This window comes from Prionailurus bengalensis, chromosome C1, assembly GCF_016509475.1.
Source record: "Prionailurus bengalensis isolate Pbe53 chromosome C1, Fcat_Pben_1.1_paternal_pri, whole genome shotgun sequence".
NCBI classification, from domain to species: Eukaryota; Metazoa; Chordata; class Mammalia; order Carnivora; family Felidae; genus Prionailurus; species Prionailurus bengalensis.
In genome coordinates this window covers 176,666,945-176,689,145 of record NC_057345.1, presented here as the reverse complement: position 1 = coordinate 176,689,145, position 22,201 = coordinate 176,666,945, and the positions used below count along the sequence as shown (strand labels likewise).

At 35.0% G+C, this 22,201-nt stretch overlaps 1 long non-coding RNA gene across 1 annotated transcript; it reads left to right on the top strand.

The window, feature by feature from the left end:
* Nucleotides 1-131: 131 nt before the first annotated feature.
* LOC122481553 lies at nucleotides 132-22,089 on the top strand. Its single transcript, XR_006296885.1, has 4 exons — nucleotides 132-475; nucleotides 6,350-6,417; nucleotides 7,694-7,813; nucleotides 21,449-22,089. It is a non-coding gene; the product is annotated as an uncharacterized LOC122481553 (long non-coding RNA).
* Nucleotides 22,090-22,201: the final 112 nt, after the last annotated feature.

Here is a 22,201-nt window from a genome sequence, read left to right as displayed (position 1 = left end):
GTTGAATAAAACAAGGAGAAAAATAAGTAACAAATAAAATCTTGGTTCTATAAAGCATGAACTAATTGGAAGTTAGTTGAATAACATTACATTTGTATTAGTTCATTCAACTGAATAACTCCTCAGATATATTTTCTGAATAAAGTTTAAATCTCAAAAAATGAATAAGGTAATTTGTACTTTAAGTTTCTTTATAAAATATTTCAAATTTTAATTCCTATGGGATTTTTGAGGGAATCAAAATTTTCCCCTTTTCTTTTAGTTTTTAATCCAAATATACACAGGTAATTACTATTGCACCACACAAGGTAAATAAATTTTAGTGCAGTGTCCTCTCCATTCCTCAGCAACCACAGTGATCTCTTCGTGGTCACTCAACAGGGTTAACACAACCTCGAGGCATCATCTGAGCTTATATCATTCATGAGACAAGAAGAATATACCCGCGTGGCATCAGAAGTGGTCCATATTGATGGTCAGTATAATCATACTCAACCGAGTAAACTCTGCACAGAACCTGTTGGTAATAATAATCCCAATCATTTGCATTAATCGACTTTAATCCTCACGGCAATTCTTTAAGGGGGGGTGCTCTTACCTTTTACAGAGGAGGAAACTGAGGTCTGAAAGGTTAGTCACATGTCCAGCGTGACACAGTTCACATGTGATAGAACTGAGTTTTATCCCCTGCCTGCAAGTTCCACAGTTCATGCTCTTAACCACCATGTGGTACTCACTTCACTCTCATGTCACATAGAAGGGATACTCACTGGAGCACAGTCAGAAAAAAAGAGCTTTATAATTCCATATGTTATTAAAATGTATCTTTTAGAGACCCATTACATAGCTCACATCAAAACTGTTTTTAGGCAATTTCACTCTACTGTAACTTTATTTCAACTTTATTTCAAGTGTGGAATTTTAAGAAAAAGGCAATTTTGTGTTTGCGTCTTTATCTCCAACATGTTTTGGCACTTATAACACAGTATGATCCTAAATTCCTTTAAGAATAAAATAGAATTGTTTTTTTCAAGCATACTCATCCGTTCTCATTTTATTACTGTTCTGTACTTCAAACACACTTCCAGTTACCATTAAATCCCACAATTTCCACCCATAACATCTGGATAAATGCATATAGATTCTATGCCAAAGAGCCATAGTGCATGAAAAAAAATACTCTTGGCATTCATTAAGCTTTTCCATTTCTTTAAAATTAGGCTTTACTCCTCTGGTAAGCAGAGATGAAAGCATGTAATTAGCTATTTTTTTTCCTACTCAGTGTGATATTTGCTATTTATTTTCTATGCCAATTCCTCCCCCCAACACGTCTGTTGCTTCTCTTTGGGATTGAGAATCTTCTCATCCTAATGATACTTAAGGACTCATTATTTTCCTTTATTGTGTGTAAAGAAGCATACGTTCCATTTTCCTCCATGCTTTACTGATATTCTGTTTTTTAAAGGATTTAACATGAGTACTTGGATAGGATATGTTTGAAAGTTCCATGTTTTTGCAAAGTATACTATTTTGTGATATGTTTTATATTTTGTTGCCTAGTTGAAAACTCCCTGTCCACATGATCAAGGAGAACATATAAATATTGTGTCCCATAGATGTACTTGCCAGTATAACTTGCCTGAGAAATAAAACTAAATGTTTGACAAGTTAGAAATTTTTATCACTTGAGAAAATTCTTTCTGAGGGTTACAATAACCTTGGATGTCAGAATTATTCACAGACTTCTAAATGATGCAGAATTGTGGAGCTCTTTAGTAAAACTGGAAGGGACAGAATTATATTTGTCATTAAACTTCATGAAAATTTTGTAACATAGATTTATTGGCTTTCAACCCTCTTTCCCCCAGCACTTTATTAGCAAAAATATAGGGAGAGTACCAAATAGAAGTTTCACCTTGCTTACGAAACCTTATTTTCGTAACAAACCTGTACCTGAATTTTAATGACAGATACTATTGGAAAGCAGTGTTTATTTCTGCATTGTGAACTATGAGTATTAAGGCTTTTAGCTATTAATTGTTAACTTCTATGTTATCAAAAGCATAGCTTACTTTGTATTAGGCTTTGGCGGGGGGTGGGTAGGGGAGATCATCACTGTGATTTAATTAAATCTATCTGTGTTTAAAAGCAGATTGGGGTGCCTGGGTGGCTCAGTTGGTTAAGCGTCTGACTTCAGTTCAGATCATGATCTCACAGTTTGTAAGTTCAATCCCTGCATCCGGCTCTCTGCTGTCAGCACAGACTCTGCTTTGGATCCTCTGTCCCCCCCACCCCCGCCCCTCCACTACTTCCATTCTCTCTCTGTCCCTCAAAAATAAATAAGCCTTTAAAAAAGTAAATAAAAGCAGAATCAGACCTATAAATACAGAGAAGAAACTGATGGTTGCCAGAGGGGAGGAGGGTGGAGAGATGGGTAAAATGGGTGAAGGGGGGTGTGGGCCATATAGTCTTCCAGTTATGGAATAAATAAGCCACAGGAATAAAAAGCACAGTGTAAGGGATATAGTCAATGATACCGTATTAGCGTTGTATAGTGGCAGATGGTAGCTACACTTGTGAGAACAGCATAACATATAGAGAAGTTGAATCACTGTGTTGTACACCTGAAACTAATGTAACAGTGTCAACTGTAATCAAAATAAATTTTTTAAAAAAATTTAATGAGCAAATCTATGTGTTTGGAGAGGGGTAAAATTTATGCTTCAAGGAGACAGGGATTTTCTTATATCTCCATTCCCCCACCTTAGCATTTTCCTTATAATTCTTTTCATAAGCAGTAGAAAAGTGATAACTTTATTTTAATAATTGTAAATTGACTTTAACAGTACTGATGATGAGTGACAGGGGATGAGAATTATCATTCAATTCACTTGTTGACTGAGTTCATTCCGACATTAGTTTGTGTGAAATAATAAATGCTTGATTTTCAGCATGTAGCTTTGGATAACAACACAGCAAACAAAATATCTGGATTTCAGGTTTGAGACATAATTAAACCATGAGCTGATTAGTCAGTCAATAAAGCAGTTAAAAATATGAAAGAAAATTAATTTTATATTACTTTTATTTATACTATTTCCAGTGTTCCTTATTCCATTGTATAGTAGGCTCAAGTTTTTATCATATACATTTTGCCTGAAGGACTTCTTTTAACATTTTTGTTGTGGAGGTTTATTATAAACTCTTGTTTTATTTTTAACCTGAAAAAACCTATTTCTTTTTTATATTTAAGAGTTATTTATGCTAGAGTATTCTAGGTTGACGTTTTTTTCCCCTTTAGACATTTTAAAAGATGTCACTTGATGATCTTCTGGCTTCAATAACTCCTGATGTAAATTCTTGAAAAGTCTGGTGTAATTTATATGCATATATTTATATATATGATATGTTCTTTTCTTCTGACTCTCTTTAAGATTTTCTTTTTATCTTTGGTTTTCAGTTCTTTTCTTTTCTTTTCTTTTCTTTTCTTTTCTTTTCTTTTCTTTTCTTTTCTTTTCTCTTTTAAGTAGGCTCCGCACCCAATATGGAGCCCAATGAAGGGCTTGAACCCACAACCCGGAGATCAAGACCTGAGCTGAGATCACCAATTGGATGCTTAATGGACTGAGCCACCCAGGTACCCCTGGTTTTCAGAACTTTGACTATGTTTGTCCAGGTGTTTTATTTGTTTTATTCCACTTAGTGTTCTGTGAATTTTTTGATCTGTGGTTTCATGTCTTCCAGTATTTTTGGAAAATTCTCACTCGTTAACTTACAATACTTTCTTTCCATGCTTTTTCTCTTTTGTGATTCCTATTATAGCAATATTAAACTGATATTGTCCCAATTTCTTTCAAGGTGTTTTATTTTTTTTTAAATTCATTATAATTTAGCATGGTTAATTTCTATTGAACTATTTTCATGTTTACTCATTCTTCTGTTTTTGGCTCTCTTAAGTCTATTAATAAGCCTGTCAAAAATATTTTTCTTATCTCACTTACTGTGTTTCTTACATCAAGCATCTCCCTTTGATTTTTTTATAGAGTTCATCCTAATAAAACTTAAAAGCTGTTCTCATAATTTTTTTCTCTCTGATACAATACATGCATGTTTTCCACTTTTTTAACAAGAGTTTTAAAGTACATTAATCATAGTTAATTTAAATTTTCTGTTTAATAGTTCCAACATCTGGGTCCTATATGAACATAGGTCCATTAGTTGCTTCCAGTGTATCTTAACAGTATATTGTTTTTCTTCTTTATTGCTCTGCAACTTTTGTTGAATGCTGGCCTTTGTGTGTAAGACAGTACAAAATGAGATCAGTATTGTTGATGTCTGAAAATAGACAGGTCTCTTTTTATGCTAGGTTCTTAATGTGGCAGTGTGAGTTAATTTAGGGTGATTTGGGGTTTTGTTGTTACGATTTCACCACTGTTCCACCTTTAGGTTTAGACTTTCTATATATTGACTCATCAGAGGTCTCTCCATGTTCTTGCCCTTCTCTCAACAGTACACTGATTCTGGTTATCACACATCTTTTGACAACCTGGTGATGGGGTTGGTGGTGGTGAAAGGGTTCTTTCTTGTCCTGCTTTAGTGTCAGTCTTAGGGAACCACTCTGCTCTGGGATGTTGGGGTTTTCTTAGTGACCCTACCACTCCACCAGTTGCAGAGAACCTCTAAAATTCTGACTTTGTCTTGGTTTCAAAGGCCTTTTTTCCGTCTTTCTTTCTCTAAGCTGCAATAGATTTCCACATGTTCCTGACAGTTACTGGGTTTTCTGCCCCTCCCTCAGTGGGATAAGACTTCTGTCCAAGTGGAGAAAGGCCATAATAATCTAAGTGGGGCTTTGTGTCTTTTGCATAACTGTTGCCACTTTCTTCACCAACACCTGATCAAACAGGAGGCAATCTCTAATATTCCCACCTGACCCAAGTCTTTCCCCCAAGCAGCCAGGGATGGGAGTGGACAAAAGTTTGAGATTAAGTACAATCTTCCCTTATGTCTATAACTCCAAGGATTCTATACTATTGTTACACTATCCAACAGCAGCATGTAGAAGTTTGTTAAAATATTTAACAGTGTTCTAACCAGTACTTACATCTTGTGTCTCTTTGGAGACACCTGTATTTCCCTAGACTTGAGACTTCTTGATTTTCCTGTACCTCAGTATTTTGATGGATTCAAGAAAATTTATGAATTGGTAAATTATCCAACTTGTCACTGTTGGCATGGGAGCTATGCTCTTTTAAGCTTTCTACATCCCAATACAAAACCAAAGCCCTTCTCGATTGATTTTGAATATATGACTTCTAGGATTAAATAAAGTATATGAGCTACACTGACAATTTATTAATAGTAACCCATAAACTTAAATTATAAAATTGCTTTGACGCATTATTAATCAACATAAATTTTCCTTATCTTGAACATCCTTAGAGTCGCTAAATAAAAAGTGGAAAATTAATGATGCAGAAAATATTGGATTACTGAGCAAATAATTGGACCATTTCACATGTGGCATTCACTTTTTGTCTCATTAACTCAGTGTATGAATGATGAAATCATTGCTTGATTTTTTTTTTAATGGCAAAATTTGAGGTTGAAGAAACACATAAGTGCCTTTTCAAGGTCCTAGTTTTTTTTGAGATTATAATAAAAAGTGGTGTGTTTAATGCATGCTAATGATTTGAAATAATTATCCAATAGCAACAAACTTGCTTTAAATCAATTTTAATCCATTTTGAATCACATAGGATGTTTTAAATTCATAAGTTGTTATAATAAATTACAAGTTAGTTCTTTAGTCAGATACTAAAGTAATTTCAACTATTTTCTGGCTGAGCCACAAATGATTCAAATAACTTGTGATTACAAAATATAGAAATTATTCATTTATTTTATTTTAGAGAGAGCACCCTCATGTGAGTTGGAGAGAAGGGCAGAGGGAGAGAGAGAGAGAATCCTAAGCAGATTCCATACGCAGTGCAGGACCCAATGCCAACCTCAATCCCATGACCCTGGAATCATGACTTGAGCTGAAATCAAGAGTGGGCACTCAACTGGGTGAGCCACCCAGACACCCTGACATTATTATTTAAAATATAATGTGATCTCCAGCATTTAAACATGTAAGCTTTGCACAACTGTTTCACAGTTTCATTGTAATTTCAATCTAAAGTATATTGGAAAAAACAGGAAATAAGACTGGGAAGAAATGATTCTCTCTTTAAAAAGTTTACAAGGTGATAGAAACTGAGTAGAAACAGATTTTGGATTAAGAAGTATAAACATCTTTACACTTTGACAGTTTTTTCAACAGATATTCATATATGTCTTCTATGTCCAGACAGCGTGCTGGGCACAGGCAGAGACAAATGTCAAGGACACCGACACAGTCCTAAGAGATCAAGAAGTGTAAGTATGAATTCATAACAAAGATGGTTGGCCAAACACCAGAAACAAAGCCAAAAGCTAAACAGACACATATGAAAGAAAACAAAGTCTACTTTATTCATATTTAAAAGCCCCTAAAAATCAGCAAGAAAAGCTGAACAACGTAATTAAAAATGTGCAAAGTGACATAAATATTATACCTAAAAATATTATACCTAAAAGGAAAAAAAAATCATTTGTTAAACTTGCAAAAACATATGTAACCTCACTTGTAATAAGAGAGATTAAAAATTAAGCTATAAGTTGTTATTTTTCACCTGTCACAGTGGTAAAATTTAAAAAAAATTGTTACAAGGAGGAAGAAAAAACAAGCCCCTCGATATATTTTTGCTGGGAGAGTAAACTGATATAAGTGTTTGGATATCATTTTGTCAATATCAATCAAAGAATAAAATATATATAACTACTTCCAACAATTCATTTTACTCTTCAAGTGTCCAGGGTTATATGAATATGAATATATACTGGAGCATGTTTACTGATAATAACCAAGATATGTGGAAACGTATCAAATATCCATTAGTAAGGAACATTCATTGCATTATGTATATGCAAAGTAAAATAAGAATACATCACTTAATGTATCAAATATGTCATTGTACATTCATATAGGAGAATACTATGCTGCCAGGAAAGCAAATATTGTTTTTATGGGAACTATCATGGAATTATCTCTAAGATATTGTTAAGTGGGATATGTAAATTGTAGAACATTATAGAGAATATGCTGCAAGCTTTATAACAATAAAAATATATGTCAGTGTGCTTTTATGTGTTTAAGATAACTTATGTTTGTATTTGCATGAAACACTTTTGAAGGATCCAAAACAAAACTAAATTAATTGTTATCTCCAGAAGGAATCTGGGGATTTGAGGAAATATTGAGAAAAACTTTATTTTACCTCATGTAATCTGTCTCCCTTATCAAATACATGTTATACATAAAATTATAACAAAAGATGTTTCAGTAACACAGGTAGGAGTGCCCTAGTTTTGGTAGTAAACTCAGATGCAATTAAGAAACAAAACCAATGGGTGCCATTTGGATATGAGTAGTTAGAAAAAAAATATATCTAAGATGCTATATGTTTTTGGCTTAGTATCTGCCTGGCCTCGTGATCAAAGTCTATCAAATTCTGTCACATTTGCAAATATTTATTTTACTTTTATCCATTACCCATTTCTAAGGTTTCATTGACATACATGACTTTAGTTGTTTATCTTTATTTGCACTTAGAGAAATGCATCATATTTACAATGATCAAATATAAATGAGAAGTCTGTGTGCCTATCTGACAGTGAATGGCATTATCCATTGGTCCAGAGAGGAACAGCAGGCCCAGGCACTCCTCTTCAGGTATGTTAGTAGTTGGTAGATCTCAGGTACATTAGTGGATCTCAGTCTGGGCTGTGAATGAGAGTGGGGGTCCTCAGTGCAGATTCCTGGGCATATATCTATTTACATCTATTAGAATTTCTTTTGTTCATGAATTACTTTTTAAAATATTCCTATTGTTAACATATTGCAATCAGCAAAATATTTTTATAGGTAAAATTTTTATAAATATTGAATACGTAACTTATACATTAGCATCTGTTATAACTTATGACCTACATCCAATCTGCTATATATCCTGCACAGAATATAGTGACAGAACCAGTGATAGATGTTTCTATTCCTTACCGCTCGGGCATGTCTGTCTGAATCCACTTCTTCCACTTGGCAAAGATCTTTTTTTTTTTTTTTAAGTTCCAACATTAACTATTTTTAATTCATTAGTTTGGCACACTATGATAATAAGTAATATGGAACATATTCTATACCTTAAGGACTAGCCATAAAATTACAGACAGAGTACATTTCTAAAACAGTCCCTTCAGTGGGTCTGAGCCAACTGTGATTCACCTGAGCAAGGATTACCCACAGAAAGCTGTGCTTTCATTTTCTTCTCAACCCTCTTTTTCAGTATCATGCTTTACCAACCAGGAAGATATAAATAAAAGAGCACATCCCTATCTTTTTCTCATTCAACTAACATTTTTCTGAAAAAAAGTGTTTAATAACAAAGTTTCAAGTTTATTTTCTAAAGTTTGAAAAAAAAAAGTTTGCTCTTTAAGGAAAGCCAGCGGTAAATCTTTTAAATTATAATGCCTAGGGTTTTTTTTTCTTTCTAAAATTTTAAGTTGTTACATAATGGATTCTTTCTGAATGGGGTATGACAAAGTATCATGATGTGAATTATTCGTCTCTTTCATGTTGGCTAATGTTGTAAATCTGCAACATCTTATTATATAAGTTACAGTGAACAAAGAGTTGGTAGAATTTCCTAAACATAGGGAAAATAAAGTAAGTATTTCAAAATGTTTTTTCAAATTTATGAAACTTTCTTTTTAGGAATTTAGCTAATTTTAGGACATAATCTGGCAGTTCTTTAATCATTAAATATAGGATTACCATATGACCAGTAATTCTACTCCTAGTTATGTACCCAAGAAAGATGAAAACACATGTCCACACACACACAAAAAGCCTGTTCACCAGTGTTCATAGCAGCATCATTTATAAAAGCTAAAAGGTAGAAACAACACAACCACTATCAACTAAAAATGAAAAAGACAAAATGCAGTATATCCGTACAATGGGAGTATTTGTCCACAAAAAGGAACACAATAGTGATACATGATAAAACATGGGTCAACCTTGAGCACATGTTGCTAACTGAAAGAGGTCAATCACAAAAGACCAAATATCATAGGATTCCATTCATATGAAAGTCCAGAATAGTGAAATCTACACCGGTTGCCTAGGGCTGGGGGATGAGGGAGTAACAGCTAACGGGTACAAGGTTTCTTTTGAAGTCAGGAAAGTGTTCTGAAATCGACTGACAGTGGTGGTAATGATTACACATATCAGTGAATATACTAAAAAAAAAAACCCTTGAATTGTATATTGTAAATGAGTGAATTGTACGGCATGTAAATTATATCTCAATAAAGCTATTTTTTTAATTAAAAACAAATAAAGAAAAGAGGAATCTGACACTGGGCCCATCAAGACTGGTATCACTCGCTATTCCAGGTTGTCATTAGGATCAAAATCTTCTAATCATCCACCCCTTCCATGTGGTTTTGATCACTATGATCTAGATATGACTCCTTCACCTCTATCTCATGACCACATTCCAGTATGAAAAAGAAGCAAATAATATATAGCACCTGTAACAGGAGAGCAAAAACTTACTCAGAAACCCTCATTGTTTTGCCTTTAGGGAAAGAATTAAGGCCGTCTTTAGCAGCAAGAGAGGTGGGGAATTTGGTATCTTTGCCTGGATACCTTTCCACATCAAATAAAACCTGCAGAAGTGTATGTTAGGAAGGCAGTTTTCAGAGCATGTCACAAATTTGTATTAATAAGAGATATTTGGGGAGGAGCCAAGATGGCAGAACAGCACAGAAGTTTTTTGTGTCTCGCGTCCATGAAATACAGCCAGACCAACACTAAACCATCCTACACACCTAGAAAACTGATTGGAGGATTAACACAACAATCAGCACAACCTGAACCACAGAATTCAGCAGGTACATGGTGCGGAGAAGTGAATTTGGGGAGCAAGAAGCCGCTGAGGGTAGGGAACCGCTTTTGCGGGCAGAGAAAGGACGGAGACTGGGGAGGGGGGGAGAATACGGGAATAGCACACCTCCCCAAGAGCAGCTGGAGAGAAAGTGGAAAATTGGAAACAGCCGCAGGGCCTAAACTAAAAAGGGAGAAAGGAGAAAGGAGAGGGTTTAAATTCCATTAAGACTATAAACAAGGGGAGCGCAAAGGCTGCAACTCTGCAGCTTGATACCTGGCGATGCTCTGATGGGAAGGGCGAATCCCCAGGAACAGAGTGGGGTCCAGGAGGTTCTCAGGCCACATGGGAAAAAGCGGTTCCACTGCTGGAAGGACATTCGGTAGAGACTGTTGAAGCCACCTAGTCCCAGCAGACCCCAGAAAATGGCCACATTCGCTGGTGCTGGAGCAAGGTTGTTGAGGGTGAAGCCTGGTGCCAGATGTGTGTTGTGATTTTCCATAATCCCTGAAACGCTGCTGCTACACTGTCTCACGAACTTTTTCTGGGGCGGGCTGGCAGCTGGCCGCAGTCTAGGGGCACCGGCAGCAGCAGGGTCCAGCAAGCGTTCCTGGGTGCAGCCGACATTTGGCCGTTGCTCATTCGTCCATTGCTAGGTGAGACCCTCCAGCAGAGGGGCGGAATGGGTCAAAGCCGCAGCCCTTCAGAAGTAAGGGGCCGGGGAAAACAGTCCCATCTGAGGCAAAACTTGGGACAGAGGTACTGCCTGGGGCCTGGTCACAGAGAGTGAAAAAGCAGGGAATGGACAAAAGCTGAAGACAAAGGACGGGTGCGCGATTGCTGATCTGGGAGAACAGACTGGGTGGCAGGGTAGCGCCATTTTTCACCGCTCCCGCGCATATGCATGCGCACCTACGAGCGCCGCAACAATCCACCCCAGTAGGCTAGCAGCGCCATCTAGTGGAAAGCAGTGCTATTACACTGAGCCCCGCCCAACTGGGCCAACTTCGCTCTTCAAGAACACAAGTCTCACCGCCGGCTTAGTTTATGGACTATAAAGTGCTACATAGACTGACTTCTAGGGGTAAACGAAGTAATTTCAGTTCTACTTCAATCTGTTAGCAGGTTCATCTATTCAATTTTCTTTTTCTTTCTTTTTTCTTTTTCTCTTTTACATTTCTTTTCTTTTTCTTGAATACAGAAAGAGAAAAAATTCATTTTTATTTTCAATTTTTATTAAAAATATTTTCCTTTAATTTTTCTTACTATATTTTTTAATTTGTGTAAATTTTTTCAAAATATTTTTACTTCCATCATTTTATTTTAGTCTACTTCAGTGTATTCACCTTTTCAAATTTTCAAACAATTTCCTTTTTATTTATTTTTCTTTCTTTTTCTTTTTTCTTTTGCTTTTTTCTTTTTCTTGAATGAAGAAAGAGAAAAACTTCATTTTTACTTTCAATTTCTATTAAAATATTTTGTTTAATTTTTTACTATATTTTTTGCTTTTATGTAAATTTTTTCAAGTTATATTTTACTTCATTTTATTTTAGTCTAGTACAGTGTATTCACTTTTTCAAATTTTCAAATGATTTCCTTTTTTTCTTTCCTTTTTTATCTTTTTTCTCTTTTTGTTTCTTTTCTTTTTTCTTGAATACAGAAAAAGAAAAAAATCATATTTATTTTTAATTTTTATTAAAAATATTTTTCTTTCATTTTTCTACTATAGTCTTTACTTTTGTGTATATTTTTCAAATTCTTTTTTACCCCCATCATCTCATTTTAGTCTACTTCAGTGTATTCATTTTTTCAAATTCTCAAACTATTTCCTTTTTTTCTTTCCCCCCCTTTATTCTCTAATCTGTCAAACCACTTTCAACACCCAGACCAAACACACCTAGGATCTAGCATCATTTATTCAATTTGTGTGTGTGTGTTATTTTTTAATTTTAACATTTTTTTAAATTTAATTTTTTATTTCAATTTTTCTACCTCATTAATACCTTTTCTCCCTTCAATATGACAAAACGAAGGAATTCACCCCAAAAGAAAGAGCATGAAGAAAGGACAGCCAACACAGGATTTAACCAACACAGATACAAGCAAGATGTCTGAACCAGAATTTACAATCACGATAATAAGAATACTAGCTGGAGTCGAAAATAGATTAGAATCCCTTTCTTCAGAGATAAAAGAAGTAAAAAATAGAATGAAATTAAAAATGCTATGACTGAGCTACATTCATGGATGTATGCTGTGGCGGCAGGGATGGATGAGGCAGAACAGAGAATCAGCTATATACAGGACAAACTTATAGAGAATAATGAAGCAGAAAAAAAAGAGGGAGATTAAGGCAAACGAGCACGATTTAAGGATGAGAGAAATCAGTGACTCATTAAAAAGGAACAACATCAGAATCATAGGGGTCCCACAAGAAGAAGAGAGAGAAATAGGCGTAGAAAGGTTATGTGAGAAAATCATAGCAGAAAACTTTCCTACCTTGGGGAAAGACACAAACATCAAAATCCAGAAAGCACAGAGGACCCCCATTAGATTCAACAAAAACCGACCATCAACAAGGCATATCATAGTCAAATTCACAAAATACTCAGGCAAGGAGAGAATCATGAAAGCAGCAAGGGAAAAAAAATTCCCTAACCTACAAAGGAAGAGAGATCAGGTTTGCCCCAGACCTATCCACAGAAACTTGACAGGCCAGAAAGGAGTGGCAGTATATATTCAGTGTGCTGAATCAGAAAAATATGCAGCCAAGAATTCTTCATCCAGCAAGGCTGTCATTCAAAATAGAAGGAGAGATAAAAAGTTTCCCAGACAAACAAAAATTAAAGGAGTTTGTAACCACTAAACCAGCCCTGCAAGAAATTTTAAGGGGGACTCTCTGAGGGGAGAAAAGATGAAAATATATATAGAGAGAGAGATATATATACTTCAATATATTTTAAAAAGCAACACAGATTAGAAAGGACCAGAGAATACCACCAGAAACTCCAACACTACAAGCATCATAAGGACAACAAATTCATCTCTTTCAGTACTCACTCTAAACGTCAATGGACCCAATGCTCCAATCAAAAGACATAGGGTAAGAGAATGGATAAGAAAACAAGATCCATCTATTTGCTGTTTAAAGAGACCCACTTTAGACCTAAAGACACCTTCAGATTGAAAATAAGGGGATAGAGACCCATCTATCATGCTAATGGTCAACAAAAGAAAGCCAGAGTAGCCATACTTATATCAGACAATCTAGACTTTAAAATAAAGACTGTATCAAGAGATGCAGAAGGGCATTATATCATAATCAAGGGGTCTATCCACCAAGAAGACCTAACAATTGTAAACATTTATGCACCAAATGTGAAAACACCCAAATATATAAATCAATTAATCACAAACATAAAGAAACTCATCGATAGTAATACCATAATAGTAGGAGACTTCAACACCCCACTCACAGCAATGGACAGATCATCTAATCAAAAAACCAACAAAGAAACAATGGCTTTGAATGACACACTGGACCAGATGGACTTAACAGATATATTCAGAACATTTCATCCTAAAGCAGAATATACATTCTTTTTCAGTGCACATGGAACGTTCTCCAGTATAGACCATATACTGGGACACAAATCAGCCCTAAGTAAGTACAAAAAGATCGAGATCATACCGTGCATATTTTCAGACCACAACGCTGAAATCAACCACAAGAAAAAATTTGGAAAGGCAACAAATACTTGGACACTGAAGAACATCCTACTAAAGAATGAATGGGCTAACCAAGCAGTTAAAGAGGAAATTAAAAAGTATGTGGAAGTCATGAAAATTATAACACCACAACCCAAAACCTCTGGGACACAGCAAAGGCGGTCATAAGAGGAAAGTATATAGCAATCCAGGCCTTCCTAAAGAAGGAAGAAAGATCTCAGATACACAACCTAACTTTATGCCTTAAGGAGCTGGAAAAATAACAACAAATAAAACTGCAGAAGACAGGAAATAATAAAGATTAGAGCAGAAATTAATGCTATCGAAACCAAAAAAACAGTAGAACAGATCATAGAAACCAGAAGCTGGTTCTTTGAAAGAATTAACAAAATTGACAAACCACTAGCAAGTTTGATCAAAAAGAAAAAGGAAAGGACCCAAATAAATAAAATCAAGAATGAAAGAGAAGAGATCACAACCAACACAACAGAAACAAAAACAATAATAAGAGAATATTATGAGCAATTATATGTCAATAAAATGGGTAATCTGGAAGAAATGGACAAATTCCTAAAAACATATACACTACCAAAACTGAAACAGGAAGAAATAGAAAATTTGAACAGACCCATAACCAGTAAGGAATTCGAATTAGTAATCAAAAATCTCCCAAAAAACAAGAGTCCAGGGCCAGACGGCTTTTCAGGGGAATTCTACCAAACATTTAAGGAAAAGTTAACATGTATTCTTTTGAAACTGTTCCAAAAAATAGAAATGGAAGGAAAACTTCCAAACTCTTTCTTTGAAGCCAGCATTACCTTGATTCCAAAACCAGACAGAGACCACACTAAAAAGGAGAACTATAGACCAATTTCCCTGATGAACATGGATGCAAAAATCCTCAACAAGGTATTAGCCAACCGGATCCAACAATACATTAAAAAAATTATTCACTACCACCAAGCGGGATTTATACCTGGGATACAGGGCTGGTTCAACATCTGCAAAACAATTAACATGATTCATCACATCAATAAAAGAAAGGACAAGAACCATATGATCCTCTCAATAGATGCAGAGAAAGCATTTGACAAAATACAGCAGCCTTTCTTGATAAAAACCCTCAAGAAAGTAGGGATAGAAGGAGCATACCTTGCGATCATATAACCCATATACGAATGACCCAATGCTAATATCATCCTCAATGGGGAAAACTGAGAGCTTTCACCCCTAAGGTCAGAAACAAGACAGGGATGTCCATTCTCACCACTGTTATTCAACATAGTATTGGAAGTCTTAGCCTCTGCAATCAGACAACACAAAGAAATAAAAGGCATCCAAATCAGCCAGGAGGAGGTCAAACTTTCAGTCTTTGCAGATGACATGATACTCTATATGGAAAACCCTAAAGATTCCACCAAAAAACTGCTAGAATTGATTCATGAATTCAGCAAAGATGCAGGATATAAAACCAATGCACAGAAATTGGTTGCATTCCTATACACCAACAATGAAGTGACAGAAATCAAGGAACTGATCCCATTTACAGTTGCACAAAAAACATAAAATACCTAGGAATATATCTAACCAAAGATGTGAAAAATCTATACACTGAAAACTATAGAAAGCTTATGAGAGAAATTGAAGAAGACACAAAAAAAATGGAAAAAAGATTCCATGCTCCTGGATAGGAAGAACAAATATTGTTAAAATGTCGATACTACCCAAGCAATCTGCATATTCAATACAATCCCTATCAAAATAACACCAGCATTCTTCACAGAGCTAGAACAAATAATCCTAAAATTTGTATGGAACCAGAAAAAATCCCAAATAGCCAAAGCGATCTTGAAAAACAAAACCAAAGCAGGAGGCATCACAATCCCAGACTTCAAGCTATACTACAAAGCTGTAATCATCAAGACAGTATGGTACAGGCACAAGAGCAGACACTCAGATCAATGGAACAGAATAGAGAACCCAGAAATGGACCCACAAACGTAGGGGCAACTAATCTTTGACAAAGCAGGAAAGAATATCCAATGGAATAAAGACAGTCTTTTCAGCAAGTGGTGCCGGGAAAACTGGACAGTGACAGTTTTCCCAGACTGGGAAACTGGACAGTTTTCCAGAATGAACCTGGACCACTTTCTTATACCATACCCAAAAATAAACTCAAAATGGATGAAAGACCTAAATGTAAGACAGGACGCCATCAAAATCCTCGAGGAGAAAGCAGGCAAAAACCTCTTTGACCTCAGCTGCAGCAACTTCTTACTCAACACGTCTCCAGAGGCAAGGGAAACAAAAGCAAAAATGAACTACTGGGACCTCATCAAAATAAAAAGCTTCTGCACAGCGAAGGAAACAATCAGCAAAACTAAAAGGCAAGCGACAGAACGGGAGAAGATATTTGCAAATGACATATCAGATAAAGGGTTAGTATCCAAAATCTATAAAGAACTTATCAAACTCAACACCAAAAAACGAATAATCCAGTGAAGAAATGGGCAAAAGACATGAATAGACCCTTCTCCAAAGAAGACATCCAGATGACCAAAGAACACATGAAAAAATGCTCAACATCACTCATCATCAGGGAAATACAAATCAAAACCACAATGAGATATCACCTTACACCTGTCAGAATGGCTAACATTAACAACTCAGGCAACAACAGATGTTGGCAAGGATGCAAAGAAAGAGGATCTCTTTTGCATTGTTGGTGGGAATGCAAGCTGGTGCAGCTACTCTGCAACAGTATGGAGGTTCCTCAAAAAACTAAAAATAGAACTACCCTATGACCCAGCAATTGCACTACTAGGCATTTATTCACAGGATACAGGTGTGATGTTTTGAAGGGACACATGCACCCCCATGTTTATAGCAGCACTATCAGCAATAGCCAAAGTATGGAAAGAGCCCAAATGTCCATCTATGGATAAATGGATAAAGAAAATGTGGTGTATATATATATATATATATATATATATATATATATATATATAATGGAGTATTACTTGGCAGTCAAAAAGAATGAAATCTTGCCATTTGCAACTACATGTATGGAACTGGAGGGTATTATGCTAAGTGAAATTAGTCAGAGAAAGACAAAAGTCACATGAATTCACTCATATGAGGACTTTAAGAGACAAAACAGATGAACATAAGAGAAGGGAAACAAAAAATCTTTAAGCTAGAGAAGATATCAGTAGAAACCCCGAAAATTAAAAAGCAAAGAGAACAAAGACTGGGGAAAGAAAACCAAAATATCTAAAGACTGTGGGACAATTGCAAAAGGTGTAACATATACCTAATGAGAATACCAAAGGAGAATAAAGAGAGAAGAGAAATATTTGAAAAAAATAATGACTAGGAATTTCCCCAAAATAATGTCAGAAACCAAACTACTGATGCAGAAAGCTTTGAGAACACCAAGCAAAATAAATGCCTCCACCCAAAAAACCTACACCCAGGCATATCATTTTCAAATTATAGAAAATCAAAGATAAGGAAAAAATCCTGAAAGAAACCAGAGGAAAAACACCACACCTATAGAGGAACAAAGATAACAATTACATTCAATTTCTCAGAAACCATACAAGCAAGATGGGAATGAGGTCAAATAATTAAAGTTTTGAGGAAAAAAAAAACACCACCCTAGAATTCTGTAACCTAGAAAACTATCCTGTAAAGTGAAAGGGAAATAAAGTATTTCTCAGACAAACAAAAATTGGAGGAATTTATTGCCAGTAGATATGCCTTCTAGAAAATGTTAAAAGCTATTTAGAGGAAACAAAAATATACACCAGAAACTCAGATTTGTGTAAACCAATGAAGAGCATCAAAGAAGGAATAAGTGAAGGAAAAATTTAAAAATTGTTCTTACTCTCATCTAACACATAACAGTTTGTTCAAAATAATAATAACCAACAATTTATTTGATTGCTATGCTTATGTATGTATATATATATATATATATATATATATACTATATATGTAAGTACTATATATACTTTTATATATACATATATACAATCACATATAAATGAAATTAATTAAAGTAATCAACCAAGTGATGGAAAGGAGGAATTAAGATTATTTTTGCTATTATAAAGTATTCATATTACCCATGAAATGATATAGTGTCATTTGAAAGTGGACTTGGATCAGCTGTAAGTGAATATGGCAAACTCTAGCAACCACTGGAAAAAGGTAAAAAAAAAAAAGGAATAAAATCAATATGCCAAGAAAGGAGAGAATGTAGAATCATATAAAATGCTCAATTAAAACCACAAAAGGTAGAAAAAGATTGGAAGACAAAAACAAGAAGAAAGATCAAGAGCAACAAATAGACAACAGTAACAAATATGGTAGCTATTACTGCAACCATGTCAATAATCACTTGGAAGATGGATGGTCTAAATGCATCAGTCAAAAGACAGAGATTGTCAGAATGGATCAAAAAACATGACCCATCTATCTGTGATCTATAAGAAATCCACTTTAATTGTAAAGACACATATAGATTAAAAGCAAATGGATGGAGGAAAATTTACTATGCTGACACTAATCAAAAGAAAAGTCAATCTTTATACAAACAGAGGAGAATGGACATATAGTAGGATCTGATATCAGACACAGAGATAGGGTGAATGCCTGGTGAAGTAAAGAGGGTGAAGTAAAGTATAAAAAAGTGTTTAACCATAGCCTCCTATTCATTACGTTAGAATTACATGATATATGTGTCTCGTACCTGCTAAAGGTCATTAATTGTTAACTATTGCTTTTATTTTTTTGATTATTATTACATCTTGAGGTCTTCCCATGGGTCATACTATGAAGGACAAATAAGAGTTCTGCCAGGATCAAGATTGTGTTCTCCCAATATTGTCCAGAGTCCATTTCAGTCTTCTTTACTTGTCAGTCTCTCTCTGACTATCTGATTGCTTAGCTTCGTGCTAGAAATTTAGAGGCTTCTCTGGCTTAACTCTCTACACTCCTGAATTCTGTTGGTTTTTGTCCCCTAACTATAGGCATATTTGATTCCACAGTCTTGACCTGCAGGAACCTGTAGGCTATTACCAATTATATTTATCCTGCCTCTTAAATGTGTATTGACATTTAGAAATCACATATTCCATTTTCATTAGTTGGAAACTGCCAATGTTGAGGTCATTGGCTCTCTTTCATTTTGCAGGTTAGTAACTTAACTAACTTCAATAAATTTTATATTCTTTTATAGACATGACCGCATAACCACAGAGAGCTTTGTAAATACCAGCCCTATTAAAATCCAGCAGGTATATTTTAGCACACTTAAATTTGGGTGAGGGCACTGGAAATAATTAGTTTTCCTCTCCGTGATGACACAATCCTCATTTACTACATGCACTCTGAGTAACATGTACCACCAATGGGAACAGTTCAAATTTTTAGTACACTTCTCTCAGAGGTGTATCAAAGCCAAAAATATTACTAACTAGTTCATGCCACACCCTAAAACAACCAGTGGTAAATTCTCTTGTGCTTTGGGGAAATAGATTTATATTTTATAATAACAATAATGGGCATCAACTAGTCACTTTCCATATCCATAGCATGAGGTCTGAATTATTATTTTAATTTATTTTATTCTATGTTTATGTTTTTGAGTAATTGATTATTTTAAAGCATGTGGCCAATTATGTAAATTTCCTATTGTCCAGAAATAAATACCTAGAAAAGAAATGTGTGAGTTTATGCAGAACTGTGAAAATTAATCTCTGTGTTATCTTCTTTAAACACGTAAAAGCCTATAGTCTTATGGTCTCCATAAAGAATTCTCTGGATCCTATTTTTGTATATTTATTTTTTTGATATTTATTTATGTATTTTTGAGAGAGAGAAAAAGAGAGAGAGCATGTAGGAGAGGGGCAGAGAGAAAGAGGGAGACAGAGAATCCCAAGCAGGTTCTACACTCTCAGCGCAGAGCCTGATGTGGGGCTCAGTCTCATGAACCGTGAGATCATGACCTGGGGTGAAACCAAGAGTCGGATGCTTAACCAACTGAGCCACCCAGGTGCCTTATTTTTACATTTTTTAAATGATACGTAAATCCTTTATCAGTTACCTAGAATAAGATGTGAGCTGAATGGTGACTCTATCAACAAGGAAAATAAAACTCTCCAAAGATCATTGCAGTTGTCCAATTAATAATGAACCAAATGAAGTCAACAAAATAAATAATAAGGAAATACAATAAATAGTTACACACACGTGGCCATGTCAAATCCTTAGAAAGAGTCCTTATGGAATTGTAAATTTCTACTCGGGTTCTCTAGACAAATAGGAAAATCCTAGCAACTCATTCCTCTCTGACAGTAGATGATATACAGTAACTTATATTTGCAGGACTTGTTCTTAGCAATGGATAACAATTCCAGAATCCTTCCTTTTATCTGGTAGGTCACATCTGTGTGACGGGCATTTTTAAAAAATATATTGTAAATCACATGAGAATTGAATTCACAAATGTTGTGTTAGAGTGCTAGTACTATTGTATGAATTTGAGCCTGTTAGTTTTCATTCCTGTATCTTAAACTTTATTATTTGCTGAAGATGATATAAATAATACTGGTTTGATTGTTGAGAATTTGAATAAAATAGCGAATGCTGAGTCACTTGTAAGTTCTTAAATGATATGAAATTGTGGTTATACAGCATATTTCTACAATAGCCCTTGCAGTATGGGCTGTGGATTGTAAAGCACTCCTTATCTTTGTGTGTCTGAAAATGTCTTTTAGGAGTTTTTTTGCTATTTCACCCTATGTTCTGATACACTCTTAAAGCTCTTAAAGGTACAGTGGTGAAACTATGTATTTGGATAGAGCTTAATATAGGTCTTTCATATATGAGGATCAATAAACTCCAAAGCAAACCTTAGGGGGAAAAATGTCTTCATTTTACTTACTTTTTTAGGTGATAGGTTAATTGAGTGTCAGATTCTGGGTTGATGGTTCTTTTGTTGATAATTGTTTTTTGTTGTGGGTTTTTCTTCTTTCTTTACCACCCATGTTTTGCTTCACAAAGAATTTACCCATTGATATTTATTTCTTTATCATCTATACCTTGCTTTGTGCTTTCAGTGATCACTTTCAGCCTGAAGTTACATGTCTTCAACTCTGCAAAAATGTCTCAACCATTTTCTTTTCAAATGTTTCTTTTCCTCCTTTTCCCCTACTATTTTCCTCTGGAACTCCTCTCAGAGCTATATTGACACATCTAAACCTACCCTCCATTTCTTGGACTGTTGTCAAATATTTAACGTCTTTATCTCTTAATCCTGCATCCCCGGGAGTTCCTCAGGACTACTCTGCAGTCATTCAGTAGTGTGGTGACTTTCAGTGGTTCTATATTTCCTTTTCAGGGCACCCAATTGCTTCTTGTGTCAGTTCTACCTATTTTTATAATCTTCATTCTCTGTACATTGCTGTTATTCATCTTTTTAAGAATCATAAATATATTTCTTATAAAACTGTTTTAGATTGTTTTATTATTAATTGATTTGGAGTGAACTTTTAAAAATGTTGATTTCATTTACTATCCATTTTAGCATTAGTTTTCTTCACATATTTTGGAATTTTGATTCATATAATAATATGTAACAGGAAGGTTTATGTCACTCATTCTTTGTCGTTATTTCCATGCAGATCCCCGGGTCTCACCAATCGGAACCAGGTCTTGTATTTGCAGTTCAAATGTTACATTATGTTAAAAAGTGCCAAAACTGGAGCACCTGGGTGGCTCAGTCGGTTAAGCGTCCGACTCTTGGTTTCAGCTGGGATCATGATCTTGAGGTTTGTGACTTCCAGCCCTTCATTGCACTTTGTGCCAACTGTGCAGATCCTGAACAGTTCTCTCTCTCTGCCCCTCGCTTGCTTGTGTGCTCTCTCAAAATAAATAAGCAAACTTTAAAAAAGTGTCAAAATCATTATGTTAGTGATTGATATGAAAAAGTTGCTTTTAGGTAGCATCCCTTACTTTATTTAGGAAAGTACATTTTGGGAGCTGGATCTTATGACAGATTGGATTATTGTTCTCTGCTCATAACTGCTTCCTGTTGTGGAATTATACAGAAGCACATTTTGCCATGTGACAACAGTACCTCCCACTAGAGTAAATGAAGAATGTTTATCAAAGTAAATAAATGTGGTGACTACCAGGTGAATACATATTTTATTCATCATTATATTTGGTAAAACAACAACAACAACAACAACAAAAGACAAACAAAAAAATTATCCCACTTAAGACAGGTAATATGTACACAAATTTCAGAAATATTGTATTTTGAAATTTTAGCATTTTTTCATCCAGTAACGTTTCAGATCCATTTATATTCTTCCTTGAATAATGGGCTGCATGTTGTTAACATAATGACATTCTATTTTGTTTCATTGGCA